Source organism: Poecilia reticulata, chromosome 10, assembly GCF_904066995.2.
Source record: "Poecilia reticulata chromosome 10, P_reticulata-male-v2, whole genome shotgun sequence".
In the NCBI taxonomy this organism is placed as follows: Eukaryota; Metazoa; Chordata; class Actinopteri; order Cyprinodontiformes; family Poeciliidae; genus Poecilia; species Poecilia reticulata.
The window spans coordinates 21,383,846-21,407,015 of record NC_088839.1 but is presented as its reverse complement, the minus strand read 5'-3'; the positions used below and the strand labels follow the sequence as shown (position 1 = coordinate 21,407,015).

At 38.2% G+C, this 23,170-nt stretch overlaps 1 long non-coding RNA gene across 1 annotated transcript; it reads left to right on the top strand.

Moving 5' to 3' along the window:
• Positions 1 to 12,669: 12,669 nt before the first annotated feature.
• LOC145553136 (uncharacterized) lies at positions 12,670 to 22,036 on the top strand. The gene is made up of 2 exons (XR_014089373.1): positions 12,670 to 18,150; positions 20,283 to 22,036. It is a non-coding gene; the product is annotated as an uncharacterized LOC145553136 (long non-coding RNA).
• The last annotated feature ends 1,134 nt before the right edge of the window (positions 22,037 to 23,170 follow it).

The following is a 23,170-nucleotide window of genomic DNA, read 5'->3' as shown; positions in this document are numbered from 1 at the left end:
TACATAATTGTTAAAATTATCACTATATTATCACAGATTCATATGAGACAATCTGGAAAAAAAAAAAAAGAAAAGAGCTCCTTTGCTTTTTCTCTATGGTCAGAAACAGAGTCACATTGCAGCATAACCAGGGACAACGTTGGATGAAACAATAAGTTGTTCTTTTGCCACTGGCACATTTAGCAGCGTGAACGCAATCATAATTGGCAGTCCTAAGACACTCCTCCTTCATATCATTCGTTGTTTGTGACCAGGAATGGAGCATTTTTTCAGATAGCAATAGCACTTGGAGGAGCTTGATCTTTATACAAATTATTTGTCTCACATTGCATTGCGACAGTTTTTAACATATGTAAAAATTACATTTTTGTAAGTTGCATACTGCAGCTTTAACTGAGTTGCCATGCAACAACAAAATTAATTTTGACATCAAACATTCAGTCTGGTATTTTACGGAGAAATTTAAACTTCCTTTACAAATCTTTTTTTCAGTGAATTACTTTGGCTACGATATTTTTTCTTTGAAAAACAGATCAAATGAAAACGAGTAATAGCCTTTATCAATTTGAATAAAGTCATTTCACTCATGTTACTAGTTAAGTAATTTATTTTCAATTAGAATGAAATAGGCAAGAATTAATTTGTACATTAAACTCATCTTGGGGATCAAAAACCATATTTCACCAAACCTAAATAGCACTTGCTTTTTCTTTAAAGATTTAAAATGGACTTAAATTTATAATATCTTAAAGGTAAAAAACATTTCTCCAAACTGACATTTACATTTCTTTTTTTGGAGTGCAACTGGCTGAGACTGTCTGCAGGAGGTCAGGAGGTGTTTAGTTTTGGCTGTAATGCATAATACAGATTGAATATGTATTACATATTTATACATAATAGTGCAATAAATCCATATTTATGTCAGGTTTTTGTCTTTATCCATTGATTCAGTTTGTTCTTTCACACCACCAGCGGTTTACTGGAATCTTTATTTCTGACATTTGCCGGCCAGCAGATTCAATATCCTCAAGCGCGGCGCAACACATGGTAACTTTGCACAGGGGTTAGCTCTGTTGCCTCTCAGCTGGAAGGTCTCTGTTTCAATATCAGCCTTTCCTCCAGAGCACATGTGCTCGAGTTTTCAACAATATGCTTTATAGGCCAACTGGTGATGTGAAAGTGCCATCAGGTTTGCATTTGTGTGTCTGTCTGTGTTTTTACATTGTCGGTTGTCTCGCCTGGCGTTTTGTTTATGGTGCAGCCTACCTAGAGAAACAGCCGAGCAAAACCCTGATCAGGATTAGATGGATGCAGAAAGTGAATGAATGATTATTTGCTCTCTTCATAGCATGATGGTAAAATTAGTTTTGAGATCAGTCCGACAGATTTGCACAACCATCTAAATGTAAATGCGGACATACATTCTACAGAATAACCGTGGTTGTCCTTGCTCAGACAGGTTATTACTGCACGAGAGAGCAAACACTGAGTAACTTGATAGCACAGACTAGCACAGATTCAACAGATATGAGAAATACTTAACAGTTAAATTGTCAGATAGCTACAATTAGAAGCAGACATTTCAAAATATACTATTTAAGGAAACATGCAAAGTGAGCACAGCTAATCTCTGCACGCACCATTTAACTATCCTACATTCAGGAGTAAACAAAAGATTTTTTGATGGATTTTTTAAAAGAGTAAACTTTTATGTAAAAAAATAGACTTCACATATTTCCTTTAGGTTGTGTTTTAGTGTCTGTAGTATAGACTTGCAGTTCAGTATTTGCAGTAGTGGTGACGGTGGTAGACAATCCCCGCTCTGTCACTGGGCCCTGTGGCACCAGTGCATGGCAGCCTCACCTCTTCCAAACTGTCCAGGGCAACTGTGGCTACAATTTAGTAGCTTGCTACCATTAGTGTGTGAATATGTACGTGAATGGGTATAGTGTGAACTTCTTTGGGGCACCCTAGCTTTTAAAAGTGACTCTTCATGCCACATGTTACATGTGGCATGTGGCACCGGCACCCCTTCAGTGGGGTGCCGGTGTTTTATGTCTTCAGGTGCTGCTTTGGAACCATTTCCATCTTACTGGACAAATCACCATACAAAGGTTTGTGTTATAAACTTACATTTTACCTGGAGACTATAAAATTACTCCTTTCTTTTAGGCTGGCTGTTTCATGCACTGATTCTTGAGGTTTGAGTTTTACGCAGTGATTTTTGGAAGCTTTCAGCTGTGTTCTTGGCTGACTTGCACTTGGTTTCTTTTTTTATACACATTCCTCAACTTCAGACATGTGAGTGAAAGTAACTATGGTGAGCTGAAAGCTTTAACACAAATGAAAAGAATAAATTGTAAAGGTTATAATGCCCTTTAAAGTAGCAGATAGAGTTTATATTTCAAAAAGACAAAAATACGCCTAAGTGTTTATTTGTGTAGTTCTGGGGTAACTAGTGTTTATGGTGGAACTTTGTATTTGTGGCTGTTTATAAAAGTCTATGAGTAAAGAAGTAAAAAGTGTTTTAACCTCCTGACTTTTCCTAAAGCAAGTGAAGGCAGTAAAAAATAGAGTTGGGTGAAGCAGATAGACAACCTGAATAGTTCCCCTGTCATATATTATGAATGGAGAAGGGATTTGAAAGAAGCACAAAAACTGCTACCTTTCATTTTAGTGTTCTGATTAAAAATCACAACAAAAATCATCAAAGTTACCTCAAATAGTAGGGGGCCAAGGCTTCTGAAAGAGATGACTTTAACTCATAATCTTTGAAACTCACAAGTAAGGTGGATCACTGTCTCCCCTGTGCCCCAATGTTGTACGACACCTAAATTCAGCAGAGAGAAGCAGTGAGACCAGATCAGTAAGCAACATTAAGAAAGCCATGAAGCATAGGAAACGTGCCAGTTAGAGAGGAAAGTGGAAGGAAAAATTAGGAAAGCTACTTAGAGCCGAGCTGCGGCACTTAGGCCCAATTAGAATGCATATTTTAAGTGGAGTTAAGCCTGGTGAAATATTCATGATGTGCCCCATGCTGCTGCAGCAGGAGGAGAAGTTGAAATGAAATTGAAAATTCAACCTCTGGGGGGCGCCATCCGACCACGGAGTGGGTTGGGAGAAAGGGGATGCCGGTGATGCCACTGGTGAACGCTGCAGATGCAACGGGAAGACGAAGGAAAAGGAAGGCAGGCAGGTACGATGAACGAATGGAAAAAGAAAGAGAAGGTTTCTGCTCACTCAGATCCTCAGTGATTTATGATGGAGAACAGCAGAAAACAGCTTTCAGCCTTCCAAACACTAATGTATACCTCTGACACACCGCAGCCTCGAGTCGCTGCTCATTATGGCAATCACAACAGCAAAAAGGTTGAAACCCGCTCTGCTCTTTTCTGTGTGACACTACAGTAGCTTCAGATTCAGAGCACGTCACAAGTGACTGACAGCAGAGAGACACACAGATGAAAAGCTGTAAAAAATTGCTGGTAAATTATTACAAACATGCCACCAGTGTTATGTATGCATCCATCCATCCATCGCAAGGAAGGTTAATTACCTGCAGCTTGGATTAAGAACTTTTGATAGCAGGTTGCTGTTTCAGAAACAAACATCCAGGAACGTAAACTTTGGTCTACATGTTCCTGCAACTCTTTTTCATTTTGAGATTTTACAAGTTCCAAACACTATAGCAGGGAAGGTCATTAATCAAAAATACAAACCAAATTTAGACAAAACAACTGGGTAGAGAAAGGTAGTTTTATTTCATTGTAATTTTTCCTGTTTAGAATCTGGAAAAACCTTCAGAGGCCAAGTCTAACATGTACAGCTGTGACTTCTGACCCATCAAATGGCGTTTGCACTGAAAACAGTCATACAAAATTGCTGGTGCACTTCAAGCTTAAGAGCATAGAACATGAGCCTTATATTAAATTCATCCTAGGATGGCGTCCACTTTTCTGGGTTCAGAGGCCCATCACATAGTATGAATATGATTTACAATGAGATAGGTTAGGTCAGTATTCCAGATCTTTGTTAGAAGAAATAGAACAATTAGGAGAAAGAGTGGGTGGTCAGCATCAAGTATCTGGAGCCACATTCGATGATGGTATTGTAGGAGTGCCCTTGGCAAAGCTCATCTTTATTTCTGTGATGGCAGTGCTTATGCAGAAAAATCCTGCACTAATTTCATAGCAGCATAGTCTGCCATATCGACCAAGTTTAAAAATGTGACTTGAGTGTTGGGAAAATAAATGGAAATGTTACAAAAGTAAAAAGCAATGACACTGTAAAAAGTGCTCAGAGGGATTTTTAAAGCTGAGAAGCATAGTTGCTTAATGACTGTAGATTTCTCCAGAAAATGTCAGATTCTCAAACAAATCCTGTTTAAAAACGGTCTATAATAAATTTGTTCCTACATTTCATTAAAGTGGTGTTGAAAAGGTTGTCAAATTTAATAACCTAAATGAACACAGGGGGTGTGGATTTAAATCAGTCAAATGTCGGTCTCTTAAATATTTGTCCATCTCGTGTGTGCTTTCTGTTCAAAGACTGCAGCTCCTGGACTGACCTTCACTCCAATGTTCACTGAAAATGTTCCTCAAAAGGCCTTCTAAAATGCCCATAAACAGTCATGATTTACTAATTAATTTTAATTTTAGTATATCCATATGCACTGCAAAATTTAATTTGTTTCTATTCCATCTTCCATGCTTTAATCTTGTTAATAGAAAGATGAAAAAAGCTCCATGTCAGAGAATTAGAGATTTATTTATTTTTATTTCCTCCGTCTTTGTCAAGTGGTGTGTGTTTCTGTTTCACTGTGGAGATTCTCTGAACCTGGATCCAAAACACCTTTCCGGAGCATGGACTTTAAACCTCTTCTAAGGATGTTCTCTTGCCTCTTTGTGTTTCTGCTCGAAGGTTTTGATGGCGTGGAGGCTGCTGGGGGTGCTGACCTCGACGTGGCAGGTGCTTTCTGCGGTGAGGAAAAGACATTCCACTCAGACAAGGACAAAGTCATAAAAAAAAGTCTTCTGGCTCTCTGAGAAGTTCTCAAGGTTCTCTGTAAAACGTGTTTATTTCATACTCGCGTGAAGACGTCTAAGGAGCTTGTCCTTGGCCGCCTTCTGTGCAGGAAACGGCAGATTGTAATGAAATCTCAGAGCTGTCAGCGCGCCAGAATTTGACATGAATTTACTCTGATGATTCTTTAAAAAAAAAAGGAACACCTATACTCTTTTGTGTCTCATTCTCATATTTCACTTTATACTTGAGTGTTCTATAAAATGGACAAACTTATCCATCACGTTCCTATTAGAGGCAATCTCTTTCTACCTAAAGAAACAAACTGAATCTTACACAATGAGGTTTAAGTCTGAAGTGACATTAAGGAGGGATGATAATCACCTATTTTAGCTTCCTTTTATTGACTCTCTGGTAAATCCAGAATATAATTTAAGATTCTCCTTCTCCCTTAATAATCAGATTCTATCATAGATCAGAGATCTTATTTTATATGTTACCAACAGAGCACTTCGCTCTCAGACTACACCCAGTTTTAGTCAGTTTACTCCTGCTTACTTTTAAGACAATGTTTAAAACTAAAAGTATGGCTTTGGTTATCCTGAGTTATCCCTGTAGTTACGCTGCAACCCAGCAATTAATTAAAAAATTTGAAATTGTGTCCCTTGTTCTCACCGTTATCCTCACAATAACTCCCACATCCTTGGCTCACAAAGTTCACACTCGTTTCTTGAAGTGAGTGTGAACTTATAAATCTGCTAATTTTGTAGTAAGTCTCTACACTCAGAGATGTTGCATTGCGGATAATATCAAAGATTACGCTTCATCTAAGTTAGCATACATATAGCTAAACAAAGACTTTAAGTGATGCAATCCTTGATGGAATTTTGACAACTATTTACCACAGCAATTTTTTTTAGCACAGATTGTTGTGTTTTGTGGAAAAATTTTATTATTAAAGCACTGTTTAGATGAAAAGCACTCAGTCAGGTTTATTTGGAATCATGTTCAAGATGAGAGCAAATGACAGAGTGTCAGCCTGGACCAACAGAGTTCAAATCATCTTATATACCCCAGGATAGCAGAAGTACAAAAATATGAGACAGACTGTGAGAACTAGCATCTCAAAGGCTGCCGTGAAAACTCACTTCTGTTTATCTGTCACTTGCAGCTGCAGGGACCCATTTCTGACAGATTACCTCCAGAGTGGCAAAGCAGAGGTGTCTATTCCACACAAACCTTGTAAGCATAATTGAAATAAAGATATAAGATAAGCCATAAGTTCAATACACTCAGAAGACTTTAGCAAAAAACATTGTTTTATTACACTAGTTAAGCAAATTAATAAATGTCCAATTAATAAAAAAAAAAAAAAAAAACTGGTAACCAGTAAACTGGTTGCCTTGCAGCAAGAAGGTTCTGGGTTCGATTCCCGGCCTCAGTCTTTCTGCATGGAGTTTGCATGTTCTCCCTGTGCATGCGTGGGTTTTCTCCGGGTACTCCGGCTTCTTCCCACAGTCCAAAAACATGACTGTCAGGTTGATTGACCTCTCCAAATTGTCCCTAGGTGTGAATGTGTGTGTGCATGGTTGTGTGTCTCTGTGTTGCCCTGCGACAGACTGGCGACCTGTCCAGGGTGACCCCGCCTCTCACCAGGAACGTTGGCTGGAGATAGGCACCAGCAACCCTCCCGACCCCACTGAGGGACAAGGGTGTAAAGAAAATGGATGGATGGTAACCAGTACTATATTTTTGCACCTGAGTGAAGTTGGCCCCCCCCCCACCTTCTTCAAATCAGACAAAATTGGTGTCAAACATTTGTGCTACGTTTGTGCAGCAAACATTTTAGTTTGTGCCGCTATCATTTTAAAGATATAAAGAAAGTTGGATTTCATAAAAGTTGAGGAGCTGGTTGACCTTTTGACCTTTACACTTTCATTAATATTTTCAAAGCCAAAGCAGCACAAACAAAAATTTTTGCTGCACAAACGTAGCCGAGTTGATTGACACCCATTTTGTCTTGTTTGAAGAAGGTGGGGGGAGTGGTTGACCTTAGATGACCTCTAGAAACATTTCTTTATATGTTTAAAATGATAGCGGCACAAACGAAAATTTTTGCTGCACAAACCAGCACAAACGTTTGACACCAATTTTGTCTGATTTGAAGAAGGTGGGGGGGGGGGCAACTTCACTCAGGTTATTTTTGCTTGTTTTTAAGTTGTTGGCTGCAACATATTGATTAAGTCACACCCTGCGGCAATGCACAATTCTTGATGTTTCCAGCCACATCCAAAATCAAGTCCAGGAGGGAAACACCGTCATCCTTCTATTCAGCAACACTCTGTAGAGAAATGTAATTCCTCCAGCATGTTCTGGGTTTACACCAGGGTATCCTTCCAGTGGGATGGGTCCACAAAACTTTAGAAGATGGACACATCAGAAGCATACTGATCAAATGCCTGAACCACCTCAACTGTCTCTTGCTAGTACTCTACTCCAAGCTCCCCCCCAGAAAACAAATCGGCTTAAATTATTTCTAAAGCTGAGCCCGGCCACCCTACAGATGAAGCTCATTTCAGCAGCCTGTATCTGGGATCTCGTTCTTTCACCATTCATACATCATGACCATAGAGCAGGGTCAGAATGTAGATGGAGCATTAAATCAGGAGCTTCACCTTTTGGGTCAACTCTTTATTCACCACAACAGAGCAAAGCAGCACCCGCATCAATGCTTGTAAGGCTCTAATACATCTATCCATTTTATGTTACATTCTACGAATAACAAGAACAAGACAAGATATTTGAACTTCTCTGAATAAAAACATCTTACAGCTAGTACCACGGCTTTACATTTAAGGGACATTCATATTCTTGAAGCATCAGTTTCAGCCAATCGCAGACCAAATAAATTTAATTAGGACCTTTTGATGAAATTTGTGATCAAGAACCACTTAATAAAAGAGATAGGCCAGGTTTTACGTGAGAGCTGTTGTGAGCCGAAAAGCTGTGTTTGTGCATTTGTAAACCTCTTCCAGGCTACTGACTGCCAAGAACAGAGAGACTCTCTGCAGGTGAAGCAGCCGACAGTTCAGAGGGTGTCAAGCTTCAGAGAGCAGAATCCAACCAGTCAGAACAAATAGGAACATGTTGTGTTCGGAGGATGACCGAGACCCTTAGACTCCAACAGCAGGAGTTGCTGCAGGGCTGTTTCTGAGAGACATTTACATATCTAGTGCAAACTGGATCTGCGTCACTTTATCAGAGCTGAGACACAAGCTGACAGGTAAGCATGATCACACTTCCTTCGTGTCAAAGCCCTACTGTGTCACATATTAATAAAGAGATGTTCTTATTTCCCTAATAACCTTTTGTCTTCGGTTACAGCTCTTTACAAAACGCTCATTTAAAAAAAAAAAAAGAGTTTCAAAAACTTGCAGCTTGAATCTCCACAACCCCTCAAAGCTGTAAGACTTAGCAGGTGGATGATTTTATAATGACTTACAGAGGTTATGTGCATACATTTAAGAAATTAACAACAACAAAAAAATTAAGTTATAATGAGTGCAAAGTTGGATTTGAACTCAAAATGTACATCTATTCTCAGTTTAAAATGTGTCTTTGACATTTTAAACTGAGACAACTCGGTTAAAGCTGCAGTATGTAACTTACAAAAATGTGTCTTGGATGAAACTGAAGTAACTGGAAAAAGATTTCCTCAAACCTTTGAATTAAACAAAGATTAGTAAAAAGGCAAGACCATATAAAGCAATGAGAGTAAAGCAAGCTCATTAGGGCAAAATACAATGATGAAAAAATACAAATAAGTAGATCTACTGCTATGTATCGGACTCTTACAGAGCTCAGAATTTAATTTTTAACAAAGTACTAAACTATCAGACTCTGAAATCACTTTATCTCCAATTTTCAAGCTTTTTCTAGGCTGACATACTGCTTGATGGCTTTTAGTTGGAAATCAATGAAATATAATTAAACCAACCTTTTTTTTTTGTAACCAAAAGAAAAATAAAATAAAAAAATTATGAACTGTAGTGTTACAGGACCCAAGTGTCAGGACTGCTGTAACAGTGATGTGCACATTTTGAAGAATAGTAAGACAGGATTCAGCAATGATGACCAAAGCACTGCTTTTAGCATCCAGATTGTGTCATATTTATTTGTTAACCAACAGACCTTTTACAATGTACAATATTAATGCTATCCATTACCTTTGTTTTAAAACCCTTGTTTAGTTTTCTCATAAAATCAATTAACTTCACACTTTACCTTTTGCCATCTTAATTTCTAAATTCCCACACTTCATGAACAAAGAGTAGTTTCTCTACCTTTAACTTCAGCTAGACTCACTTTACTCTCAGGCTCTAACCTGCTTTAAGAGTCACCAAGCAACACATAGTGAATACTATTCAAACAAAAGCAAAATAAAACTCCTAAAACCCTGCGTTAGTAAGATATCACCGTCTAACCCAATACAGACTTGCCTGGCACAGGTTGGCATCCTGCCATTCTCAGCTGATAAAAGTTACAACTATTAGAAGAAAGGTGTACAGAAATCATAACACATTGCTATCTACTGATGAAATAAGAGGCAAACTTCTTACAGAGTAGGTTTGGTGTGTTTTTACCATCTCCTGACCTGAAGAATAATAAAACAGGATTCAGTAATGACGACCAAAGCACTGCTTTTAGCATCCAGATCTAACTTCTGAGGCAAACAGGAAGTCCGCCCCCAAAACCAACCCGAAAGCCCCATCCATCCATCCATCCATCCATCCATCCATCCATCCATCCATCCATCCATCCATCCATCCATCCATCCATCCATCCATCCATCCATCCATCCATCCATCCATCCATCCATCCATCCATCCATCCATCCATCCATCCATTTTCTTGCTCCCTTGTCCTTTAGTGGGGTCAGGAGGGTTGCTGGTGCCCATCTCGAGCTGACGTTTCGGGCGAGAGGCGGGGTCAACCCGAAAGCAACGCCTCCAAAACAAAGGTTGCGCTTCGCCCCAACTGCTCCCATCCCAACCTCAGGAAGCTGCTAAATGTAGGCAGATTAACATGACAAAATGCAAACAAAATATAATTTGTTCATTTCTGGAAAAAAACAGAATAAATTGTATATTAAAATATTTCAAAATTATAAAACAATCAAAATAATGTGGTGACATTTTTAGGTGCACCACACAGGTTTGTAACCAAACTTGTCTTCCTGCATGGAGCTAGTTCTGTGAGAAGGTGTCAGAGACATCAAAAAGGTTACAACTCCTACCAGTAAAGACTTGAGATCTAATGCTAATAATTCTGTAGACTGTTTTAATGGTCCTTTCTGAGAAAAGCTGCATTTCTATTGGTCAGTTAATGAGTTCAATCAGAAAAATTAATCAACTTGTAAGAAGTAGAACAGCAGTCAGAGACAGAAGGACATTTAGAGCAGAAAAGCAGTGCAGGTACAGAAGTGAAGTATAAGTGAGAAAGACGCTTTTTGAGGCAGAAAGAAGCAATGGTGCCTCCACGTGTTAGCTGGAAGAGGCCATTTAATCATGTTTCAGCAGCAGTTGGTGGCGGGCAAGCAGCAGATGCCTCACCATCCGCCGGCGATTAATCCTCCCACTGGCCGTCGGCTGGCAGCCCCTATCTTCCACCATTGCCGCGGCAACAGACAGCAGGAACACGCGGCCGAGGTGAAGGTGGAATGGAGGGGAGGTGGACAGTCTCTCCGCTGGAGGGCGTTTCCCTCTATTTCCCTCAACCCTAAATGACCAGTCTGCTCCCTGCTTGTCGTTCTCTTTGTATCGACGCTGGTAAAACCCGCTGGCTTCCTTATATACATCATCCCCTTTCTCCGTGTGTGTTTTGGGAATCTCGTGGGCAAAAAGGAAACAAACAAGTAGCTTGAGAAAACTTTTGAAGAACTTCTTAATAGCTTTGTACCAGTTACTGTTTTCAAGGTATACCGAATGATTAGAAAGTTTTACTTCCAAAATGACTAACATTTCTGAACAATATAGCCTGAACAAGATAAGAAATGAAAGAATGAACTGCTTCCTCAGCAGCTGTAGCACCCTGCTGATGAGCTGGCTGAAAAAGGCTTTTACACTTTCCCTTGCTCGCAAATTTGGTCGCATGGAAATATTAAAGGTAAATTTGATTTTATTTATATAGCACATTTTCAGTAACAAGGCAATACAAAGAGCTTTACAAGAATTAAAAGGAAATACAAACAAAATAAACCAAAGGAAAGAGCAAAAGAAGAAAAATAATCTATTGTTGATCTAAAGCATATAAACTAGGTGCTCCTGTTCAGGGTTACTAAGTATCCTCTGGTCTTATTCCATTTCTGGGTTGGGAGAACAGGAGTCTGAAAAATCGTCTAACAATGTTGATCCAAAAGTTTTCTCTGGGCTTCTGGTCGCTGCATCTAAATAGTGAGTACTCTACAGTTTCTGATAAAATAGACCAAAGAGTGACTAATCTAATTCTATTAGTGGTCATAAGAAATTCAGATATTTATAATGTGGAAGCCGATGGTATGCCAAACATCCCTTTTATTATGGTTACTCTCAGCTGATGGACCACAGGTTGTTTTTCTGTATATAAAATCGCTTACATCATATTATGCATTTTTTATTATTTTTGTGTAAATTACACATGTAGTATATCTGTAAGCTAAAGTAATCTATTGTTAAAATAAACAGTAGAGTGGTTTAAGTATATAGTAAATATAAATATGATATATTTGGTGATTAACTGCTCGTGCCAAAATATATTATCTTTCTCTTGAAACGTCAATATTTATCTAGTTAATATATAATATAGGTCTTTTCTAAACTACAGTGTTTCCTTCCAATACTAATTCATTTCAGTTCCAAGCTTTCCCTAAAACCTTCCTGTCCTGTCTTTTTGCATGTTTCCTCATATTCCTTTAGTTTTCTTTTTTTATTTGCAAAAAAAATATTTGCTTGAGATTAGACAGTCACAGTATCAATTTTCCATACTTGTCGACTGACCGGTTGAATGTTTGTCATTCTAATAAATGCATTTTTACTACAAACATGTTTCTGCTGTACCTATCTGTTATTAGTTTAGCTGACGATAACTAAAGGAAAAAAGATTGTTAATCAATGTTTAAACACATTTGAAATTTTTTTATTTATCATTGTTTTATAACTTTTAATGACTGTAGACTGAATCTGATCACACTTATCAGATACTGTATGTGTCACAGTACTGTAGTGTTATATTGAGTGAGGACATTTAAACCCAAGTATGTCTGTTTTAAGATTCCCCACTTTAATAAGTAATTGCTGTCTGAACAACAAAAATAACCACAAATAAATATATTTATTTTACTTGTAAATATTGGCTAAAGCTGAAGACAAAGGATCAAGCGCTTAGTTTGGAGTCAGTTATTATAAACTATTAGAAGGTATAGTGGATATATTGGACAAAGGATTGAATGAAGATCAGAACGACCAGACTATCAACCAGTCTCAAACTGGGGTTGGTAATCAAAAGATGTTATATTCCAGTGAGACATTACAATGTGACTTCAAATTTTTCCATTTGATAGTGGAAATAAGTCAAGATTTTATTTTTCAAGAGACTTTGCTTTTTGTGTTTAAATAATCTGTTCCTGATCTAGTGTTACTGATCTGCCTGTAAAAGCCTGTTGGAGCCAGCGGTTTCCTCCTGTGACTCGGCTGGATGGTAATCGTGTCCTGGCAGCAGCGGGACTCCTGGCTGCAGAGGCTGCCTCCTCGCATACTGTCAGAAAGGTGATGCATGTTGTGCATGGCTGCCGTGTAGGAGGATGCAGAACAAGCCGGATGCCTGATGGACGAGGAGACAGAAACTGGCAGCAGATCTTGTTGTGTGTCATCACGGCAGCAGGAGCATCTGGACGGCTGCAGAGGATGTAATCTTGCTGGCATACATATGTATGGATGGATATTCTGGAGGTCTCGGGGAGCAGGGGGAAGCAGCTGCTGTCTGACGCTTGCTGTTAATTTACTTCTTCGATGCTAGACAACCTCCTTTCAGCTAGCTCCATCCAGGGGGGTCAGAGTGGAGCATGCTGCGACACTTTTTACTGAGCTTTAGACTTTTTTTCACACCTAACCCACAGGTTAAGTGAACGCTGGTGTGTTCGCACATCAAGTCTGGCTCATTTAGAGCTAATTTAAGCTTTGAAGTTCTGACGAGGATGACAGCTTTTAATACAGGTTTAGGAAAAAAATCTACAAACGCAAAATTAACTGCAAATGTTCTGCTTGACAGCAGAGCAGAGGTCTGAAAGTGATCTCACCTCTGGTGTCTTCATGTGTGTTTCTTTTTTTTTAAAGATCTTATTACCAGGAGATTCCAATGGCTGTAAATCCTCAAAGCTCCTTCCAGTCAGGTTAGGATGGGCCGCTGAGGATCAATACCGAACTATAGAGGCTGGGCATTCTGCTATTCAGCTGCAGAATGAACACTTACCTGCTTAAATAGGCTTTAAACGCCCTGTATTCCAGTGAAACTAAACAAACTTTGTGTTCAGAGCTCGCCACCGCAGTGGAGATATTTTGGTTTAGATGTGAACTGAAAGGAAGTCTGCCAGCATACAAAAATGCACCACTGGGCAGATAAGGAATTTCTAGAAAATAAAAGGTGAGCAGAATGAAGGGGACATGAGATTTTGTCCTTCACTGGTTTCAATGTTTTATTTCTGTTATGATGAATGGGAAATCTGTGCACTGTAAATCTTCTATTGCCATGTTTTTCCTCTCCAGCAGATTTTATACAACTGGAATTGTGATACTTGAGTAATTATGCTAATAAAGAGAAAACAAAAGCCAACAAAGCTCAGGTCCAAAAAGGAAACAAGTAAATAAACAAGAATCCTTTCAAAATCAATTCTGGCTGAAAACTGCTCTGGCTGAAAACTAAGAAATCTTGCAAAGATTGTTATGTTTTTTATTTTAGGAGAAAAACAATATTTTTCTATAATCAGTTGTTGTTCTGTTTGCATTTTATTTATTTAATGTTTTTTTTTTCTTTTACAGAACATCAAATCAACCATGGAGGAAGTTTGCAAGAGCAAACCTATTTTTTGCTTTCAGGAATGTTTTCCATTCATTTGTCACCTCACCTCACTAAAACCAAAGCTGTAGTCCTGCAAAAGTTTACTCTTGTTGCTTCAATGTGATGTAACAGATGTTACTGAACAAGTGATGATCATTTGTGTGAGGATAGAGGTGTGTGTTGACACAATGCTAAGGTCCTCAGCAATAACTTTAAAGAGGTAACTGCTGCTTTCTTATAAGGCCATTTCCATTTTATTTAAAGATAATCATTTAATTGTGAAATAGAATAATCAGAAGAAGAAATATTTAAGACAGCAGCCAATCTTATGTTCAATGGATGGTCAATTCACCACATACGAGTAATGCCCAGTACCATGGTAAATGACAAGAAAACCAAAAAATGAGACTTGTTAAAAAAACAAACAAAAAAAACTCTGAATTCCAGAATGCACAGTATTAACCAATTTTCATGACAGTTCCCAGGAAAGAGGCGCTCCACAGGTGGAATCCCACTGACATCATATACAGCTGCAAAACTCAGTGAGAAGCAGCGTTTGTCCCCCTTTGCCCACAGCTCTCTGCAGGTTGTTTTAGTCAGAACACAGGTGCAAATATTCTTATCTCGCTGGGTGAGTAGAAGACTGCATCTCTGAAAAAAAAATCTTTGGATCCAAAGTACATTAAGACCTGCTGTCTGTGTAGCCAGTGACTGGAATTAAGACTAGCTGCCTCAAAACAGAAGCATCTCATTAGAGACAGCAAGGAGAAGTACAGGAAAAAGTTGGAGAAATGTATACACAGGAATAATGTCAGATATGTGCGGTCAGGGATGAAGAAAATAATAGGCTTCAAGCAAAAAGATCAGATGATATATGAAAGTCTGGACAGAGCAAATGAGCTGAACACATTCTTCAACAGGTTTAGTTCAGGAGCAAGCTCAGCGTCATCCTCAGCCAAACAGACATCCCACCCTTTGACCCACAGTCTCATTTCACACCTCAGATGTTTTATCTTTCATCTCAGTCATGGACTCTTATTCTTCTATAAGTTTGTCTACAACCAAATTAATAGATGCTTTTGCTTCCTTTGAGCCCCCCTCTCCCTGCATCTGTGTCTACGTCAGGTGAAGAGGCAGACAGAACAGGATCAAGGCTGCAGGTCCAGATGGTGTCAGCTCCAGAGTCCTGGAGGCCTGTGCAGAGTACTTCTGACGGAAAGGATTTTGCACATCTTCCACCCCAGCTTGACCCAAAAGGAGGTTCTATTGTTGTGGAAGAGATCCTACCTTGTTCCAGTACGAAAGAAAACTTACCCATCAACCTGTTGCCCTCACATCCCACGTCATGAAGGTCCTGGGAAGACTCCAGTTGGCCCACCGGAGAAACCAAACAGACCTAAAGCAGATCAGAGCTCAGACTATTGGTGATTCAAAATGCATCTTAGTGAGTGCTTTGAGTATTGATAGTCCAGCAATGTGAGCCTGTCCTACCTTTAACTGTGTTTTCCCTTCCACTCATCAAACTAAATAGCAGAAAAAAGGTCGGCATAGTTCTTTATAAATATTAATATATGTATAATTCTACTATTACAAATGTTAGTCAATAATATTAATATTAGTAGTCATTAATATTTGTAATAGTAGCTACATGTGGGATTTACATGGGTGGCTAAATAGTACAGCAGTCACCACTCTCTTGCTATATGACATTACTGCACTGTATGTCTGTCTACCATCTTCTGAGTCCATAACCCAAGAACTGCTCAACTTTCTCAACTTGAATATGAGGCTAGATGTCCAGCAGCAAAAGCTTCACCTTCTCGGGATGATCAACAGGACAATCATCTCTGACACAGCAGGAAATGTACAGCGTAATAGTTATAAAATGAACTGATCTAGATTTTGTCTCAAATTGAAAAACAAAACAACAACAAAAAGTCATTAGGCAGACAGAAACAACTTTTAGCTCCTTTCAATTCCAACAAAATAACTTGCATGTGGACAAGAAATACTTAAGGTGTTTCCACTCTAGTAGACTCAAACCTAAAGAAGACTGCAATTTTCTTTCACACTGCACTGTGTCAAACAACCTAATTTCTTTGGAAAACATGTTGACCCCTCACTTGTGGTGACTGCACCAAGAACCACTGAAGGAAACAACACGAAAACCTTGGTAAAAAACACAATCCAATTTTTCTCTCCAGGCCCTAGACACACAAGTTTGCTCTTGTACTTAACCAGGATGCCCTGCAACATAGTCTGCTTCCTGCTTTTGTAGTGGTCTCCAGTCGTCTTGGCAGCATTCAAATCACTTCAAATGAATAGAGAGTTAGGATTTTAGGCAGACCAGAGTGTCTTTTTTTTTAGTCTGCATCAGTTTGATTGCACATTTATACCTCCCCACACCCACGCTGGACTTTCAAGGCAAATTAACTAGAGTTCAATTAAATCTGACTAAACAGGGCTGGTACGAATACGCCCTTATTCTCGCTTGATAATCTCTCAAAAAGCCTCTAAAATAGTTATGTAAGGTCAGCTCATAAGATGGTGTTGTTTTTCAGCAGCTCTATTTTTGTGCTTAACGTTAAAAAAAAATGATGGTTCAAAATTCTTGGGAGGCCCTTCTAAAGCAACTGAAATGTTTCTTTTAACCCGTGTATTCCGCGTTTGGTCAGTGACTTTTATTTATTTATTTTTCTGGGACCCACTTCCTGTTTTGCTCCAAACTCGCCAACTTCTTTTAACCCTTGTATTTACAAATGGGGTCCAACCGACCCCACACCTGTAAAATCATTTGCCACAGTCCTCTAACCCTAACCCTAACCCGTTTGCCTCAGTCCTCTAACCCTAACCCGTTTGCCTCAGTCCTCGCACGCACAAAGGTTAAGCCCCGCCCCATGCTCACAGTTATACTTGCTTCTCCGTCTGCACTGTGGCCATCGCCCGCTCTGTTTGGCGTTTCCCAAACAAACTCTTCAAATCTGCAAACTGGATTACATGATGAGTCTGTTGTCATCTTGTAGCAGATTTTTTTTTCCATGTCTAAAACTATTAGTTAATTGCTCATTGAAGCGTTGTTCTTACCAGAATTGCTGGCGCTGCTAGTTCAGAACTCCAATAAACACCTGGCGCACATTGATGCTAAGTACTCCTTATGTAGCAGAGTTAAAAATGTACTTTATTAATTATTATTTCTAAATCATGTTATATCGAGAATTTGTGAATTTTATCTCCTTGAGTTATTCTTATTTGTTGCTTTATTATTTTTGCCTGCGGGAATCGCCTTTCTGCACTCTGCCTTGTTTGTGCTTCCTGGGCTGCGGTAGTTCTTCCCCGCCCTTTGCCCTCAGCTCTCCGCTCCCCTTTGCCCTCAGCGTTGTTTTGCGCTGCAGAGGGTAAGTCAAGGGAAAGTTCGTTGCTGCGATATTCTTTTGTTTTCTGTATGGAAGTAGCCGTTCGTGCCGAGGACTCTGGTAAATGTTGTTTATTATTGTTGTTTGTGTATTGTGTAGTAGTTTTGACCGTTATTGTGGGTTTTACTCACAGTTTTATTGTCTTTTTTTGGCGCGAATATATCCCAAGTGTTTGGCGGTGCAGCGCAGCTCGTTTGAGCACCGCTTTTATTTTCAGGCTTATGATCGGAGTGCATGGAGAGAGGTGAAAAGGAGATTAATTTGTTTTAATATCTTCCAGGTATGTGTGTTTTTTGTTTAAAGTTATATACTTTATTTATATTTGTTTGTATAATTTTGTCCCACTGTGTTTTGTGTTATTGTGGCCACCAGGTGGCGTTTTCCTCCTATTGTTCTTGGTTTGTTGTGATTTTTTTATTTATCTATTTTTGTTGACTTTTGAAGGAAATGTTTGGCAGCGTTGTTCTGCGCTGCTGAGGTTTTAGGATTGGAGAGCAGGGAGAGATGTGAAAAGAAGATTAATTTGTTTTAATCTCTTCCAGATTAAATGGTCCATTTGTGCATCTGGCTGGATGATTTCTATGAGCACACCATCACAACCCTTTGCACTCTTTCTGTTGAAAAGGTAAAATTATTATCTTTGGAAATATGGAAGTCGACAAAGGTCTAATATATGCACTCAATTGTTATTTGGTGCACCGGTTTTATTTTGTGTGTGTTTTGGCACTTTTTGTACTGACGCTATAAAAGCAATACAAAAACAACAAGGCAGTTTGATATGATGGTAAAATCAATTGAGAATGTCGAGCTACACTTTTGTATAAATTTAATATTGAGTGGTATTGAATATTTTTTTCTCACTGCTTGAATATTTGAAAGGCTTGATGATCAATTTTAATTTTGATAATTGAGATTTTTGAAAGTGCTCTTTAAATTGATAGACTTGAAATATATATTTTTAAATTAAATGTTGGATCATGTTAAAATGATTAGAAATCTAATAATAGCATTTATTTGTTGTGTTTATATGTATCTGATGTAAAGACAGTTGGTTCTTTTGTTTTGGATCTTATTCTTAATGTGTATTTCTGATTATATTTTTGTTTTTTTGTTTTTGTACAATCACTTATTTACAATGATTAAAAAAAGCACTGCCTCCTGTTTTTCATTCACGCTTCAGGTTCTTTTTAAGGAACACTCTTCTGATGCTGCATTTGTAGCTGCAGTCAACTGCCTAGCCTTTATGTGTTACATAAGAATATGTTTTTAGAGGCAAGGTCATCATATATTTGAGAACGATTCATTTTCTTGTTTACTCATTTAGATATTGCTTTGAGCTGGAAAGAGGCCCAGTGTCAGAGGTTTACACTGTGGGTTATTTGTGGTCATGTCGCCAGCCCAGTATTTTTCCAGGTTCATCAGAGTCAGTCAGGCTGTTAAATGTTTAGAAACCTCATTTCAACCTGCAGGGGTTCCCAAAGGCTTTCATAACATCTGTTGCAGCTGTAGAGATAATAAATTAATGACCACTCAGGATCAGTTTGACGTCTTCCAATATCCAGACTGGCATTGTTAAGATATTTCTCTAGTTAATGTGAGAAAACAAAATCAAATGTTTTTAATCACAAAAAAACTGGTTAAGGGTCTATGACAAATTAAGTCTGTCCTAAAGGAAGACTTAATTTAAGGTAACATCCAGCTGAAAGTGTTCATTGCAATAAAAACAACTTCTTGCAAAAGATTAAAACTATTTTTAATGGTTAGATGTAACGATTGCATTTTATGTTGCAACTATCTAAACAGTTGTTGAAGACCGAATTCAGATCTTTATGTTTAATGGTGAACCCACATAGACACACTGTCTTCTTTTAGAAAGATGACACTCGCTGTCACGCTGAAATAATGATGTCAGACAACCAAAAACTTTTTTTTTTAATCTGCTGATGTCGATGTCTTTTTCTCAAAGCAAGGGCAATTTTGTTTTTAATAGTCAGTAGCATGGTCCTAGTTTGGTAAGATGGAGGGATCACTATAAAGTCAATGCTACTAAATGGACTTTTGTGGACAGATGGCATCAACTCTCTCTACAACTGAATTTGTACTGTTCTCTAAGTACTACTTTATTGAAATGAAATAATGAAATCAGAATTGTTTTATGGTTCCAATGCATTAATGTAAATTGCTATATATATATGTGTGTAAATTTATATGGATTGTATTTATTTGCTACATAAAGTGCCGTGAGATGTTATTTGTTGGGAACTGATGGTATGTAAATAAAGCTGATTGAATTGTCTTTGCCTCTATTTCTTCTGCTGTTGCTCAAAATCAAATTATCTGTAAGTTTTTGTGTAATCCTGAATAAGCCTGGTTTTGTTTTTCCTTAATTAGTAAATGTGGGTAGCAAATAATTTTTAAAGATTTATCCTAACTCTCAATGATCATTTTGACTTTTTTTTTATTTCTATTTTATGTTTTTTTTTTCAAGTTTACATAAACTTTATTATCTTCCATAAATATGACAGAACTGTTTTAATTTTATTTACTTTTTGAGCAGAATGACAGTCAGACATTCACATGGTGTTTATACTTACATTGTTTTAATGTATTTGGACCTTCAGACATCTGGAAAATATGGCCAACGGTCGACTTCTACAATTTCTTTGTAACAGCTGGCTTGATTTCTTTGGATTTGCTACATTATGTCACACGTGGAGGCATTATTTTTAAGCTTTTTTTCTTTAAATGTATACACAGGTTGCGGGTGGACTGCTGACCTGTCCAGGGTGTACCCCGCCTTTCGCCTCTTGCTGAAGATGGGCACCAGCACCCCTCATGACCCCACTATGGATAAGCGTGTAAGATAATGGATGGATGTGTGCCTCTGCAGGTGAGTATCTATTTTACTCAAGTGTTGTGAATTAACCAAACACATTTTAGCAATCAAAAGTTTACAAATCATTGTAGCCTGGATAGCCCATAGCTGTTAACACTATGGTGATTGTGCATATGGCAGGAATCACTTTTTTTTTCATGCCCATAATGACAAAAATAAACAATTGCTGTTATTAGCGTTGTCATTTGTGCATCCACCGTGTGATTGGCATTATTAGTTGCTCTTTGTGGAATGAATATGCTGGGACAAACAACTTAAAGCTTTAGTAAGCATAAAAGCACGAAATGCAGAGTTGATACTTATTTTTGACATTTCTTTATTGCAATTTTGTGGAATTGAACTGGCCCCTCTTCCATCTAGTGGTGACAACCTTGATAAGTTATTCAAACCATGTTTTTTTTTTTTTTTTTGGATTGCCTTTGTTTTTTTTAATGCTTAATGATTTAACTTTTTAGTAAGAGTACCTCTTAACTTATCACTCTACATAATGTTTATTTTAAGTTTTTTATGTGCATAATGAAGTAACTAGTCTTTTTTTATGTATTTTATTAGTTGTATTTATTAGATAATATGAATTAATGTTTTTCCAATACTGCATACATTTTTATATCATTTTGATATTTGGATTTGATTGGTCAAACAAGTAGAATCACTTCCTATTAGTAGAGTACATAATCACTGGAATATGTTTGTCTGGAGATCTATGACTGAAACATTGCACATTAATATTTTGCTTACTTGTCTCTCTTTCCTAAAATGACACGTTTAAGAGTGTGTATGACTGTCACTTTCTTGTCTTCTTAATTTGGTCCATTCTTCTAAATATTGTATATGTTTCAGTTATAGATTTGAAAAGTTTGAATATTTTTTTGTAGATTGCTCCATTAATACAATTTCTGACAAAAGTAATTGATTAGTTCTCTCAATTTCTGAAGAGGTGTGAGTTTTTTTTTTTTGTTTTAAGCTGTAAGTGGTGGCTGAGTGCTGTTGAGCTGAACAGGCATCCTCCTCCTCTTCCTAAACCTCCTCCTGCAGCACATTCAGCAGCTAACCAAGTTATGTCTGAATCGGATTATCAATTTCTGGGCTAAGTTGAAATCTACAGATTGCGAGCAGAAGCAGGAGTGACGGGCTAAGGAGCATGCTGTCAGGACAGATTGATGGAGCTGCTCATTCACAGCGACAACAGGCCCATTTATAAAGCAGTAATTGCTGCTGTGATATCGACACTCTTCCTGCTTCGACCTTAACTTCCCGCCGCCCTTCTCCTCCTCCCCCTCCTCCTCCTTTCTGCATTCAGACTCATCCGGCTCACATAATGGCTTCATCTTTTCCAAGAAGTGCATTTTGTGAATCAAACGGCTTATTTGCTTTTGCTAAGAGTTCCCGGAGCTAATGTTTTTAGCCCTCCATTAATAAAATGTCCACCCTACAGACGTTTTTTAATCCATTATTGAGTTTATAAAGTTCCAACTGTGACAAAGTGTAGAAAAACAGAACATATTTTGTATTTTTAAAAGAGGCACTTAAATTTTAGAACATTTGGTTGTGGAAAAAGACTTTCATTATAATAGGATGGTTAGTGTACTTCAAGACCTGCTGGAACATAGTAGGATTACTGCAAATTTGAAATACCTCTTAAAAAAATCCTTCCACTGCAAATATTCCTGGTCTAAAAATTGTGGTTCTGGATGACCCAAAAAATATCACCAAGACGACAATAGAGTGGTGTTTTTTTTGTTTTTTTTTTCGCGCCTGGCTAGAGCTATAACTTGCCACAGTCCTCTAACCCTATCCCGTTTGCCTCAGTCCTCGCACGCACAAGGGTTAAGCCCCGCCCCATGCTCACAGTTTTACTTGTTTCTCCGTCTCCACTGTGGAGAATATTCTCAAAACCTTCAGAAGACTTTTATAAAGAGTTGTGCTCCAAAATATCTCCAGAGATGTGAAAAAAACTCTAGTGAGCAACTACAAGAAGTATCTTACTTCTCGTTTGGTAAATAAAATTTCTCAACCAGTGGTGTCCAAAGTCAGTCCTCATGGAACCACTTTGCAGGTTTTGGTAGTTTCCCTGGTTCAACACATCTGGATCAAATGATGGTTAATTATCAGGCCTCTGCAGAAGATTTATACGCGAAGGCGGTAGTTGTTACCACCAGGGACAACTACCATACTCACTGAGACGCTCCATAGACCAATTGGTATTCTGAAGCAAGCAACCCATTGTCAATTACTTTCAATATGAAGAACCTCCATTCCTTGGGACTGAGCATTGGATTGATTTTTGAATAATATGTCATCTTACTTACACAAACTTCCCTCAGCTCCACTTTCACAGAATCACACTGTCCTTCAGATGTGCTGTCCAACTGCTGTCCTCGGGGGTTTGGATCCTGCATGCTTTCACTGTATCTCTGCACAACATGGCTGATTCAAGTGACCAAATTACACTTTTAGTATGTAGTCAGGTTCTTTAGAGGTATGATAAAGAACCATCTTGTTGAGTCATGGTTGTTGAACAAGAAGCACATCCAAAACAAGCAGGACATTGGCCTTAGAGACATTGAACACCTTTGTTTAAAAGCGTCCAAGCACATCTTGCCTCTCCAGTCAATATTTTTAAGCCTGTATAAAATTGCCTGAGACTCTGCGTGCACTTGCATAAGAAAATCTTTTTTTTTTTAATAAATTACCAAATCAGTTTTTGTAGCTCCTTTGGGAATGACTTTGTTATACAAATTGTGTTAGG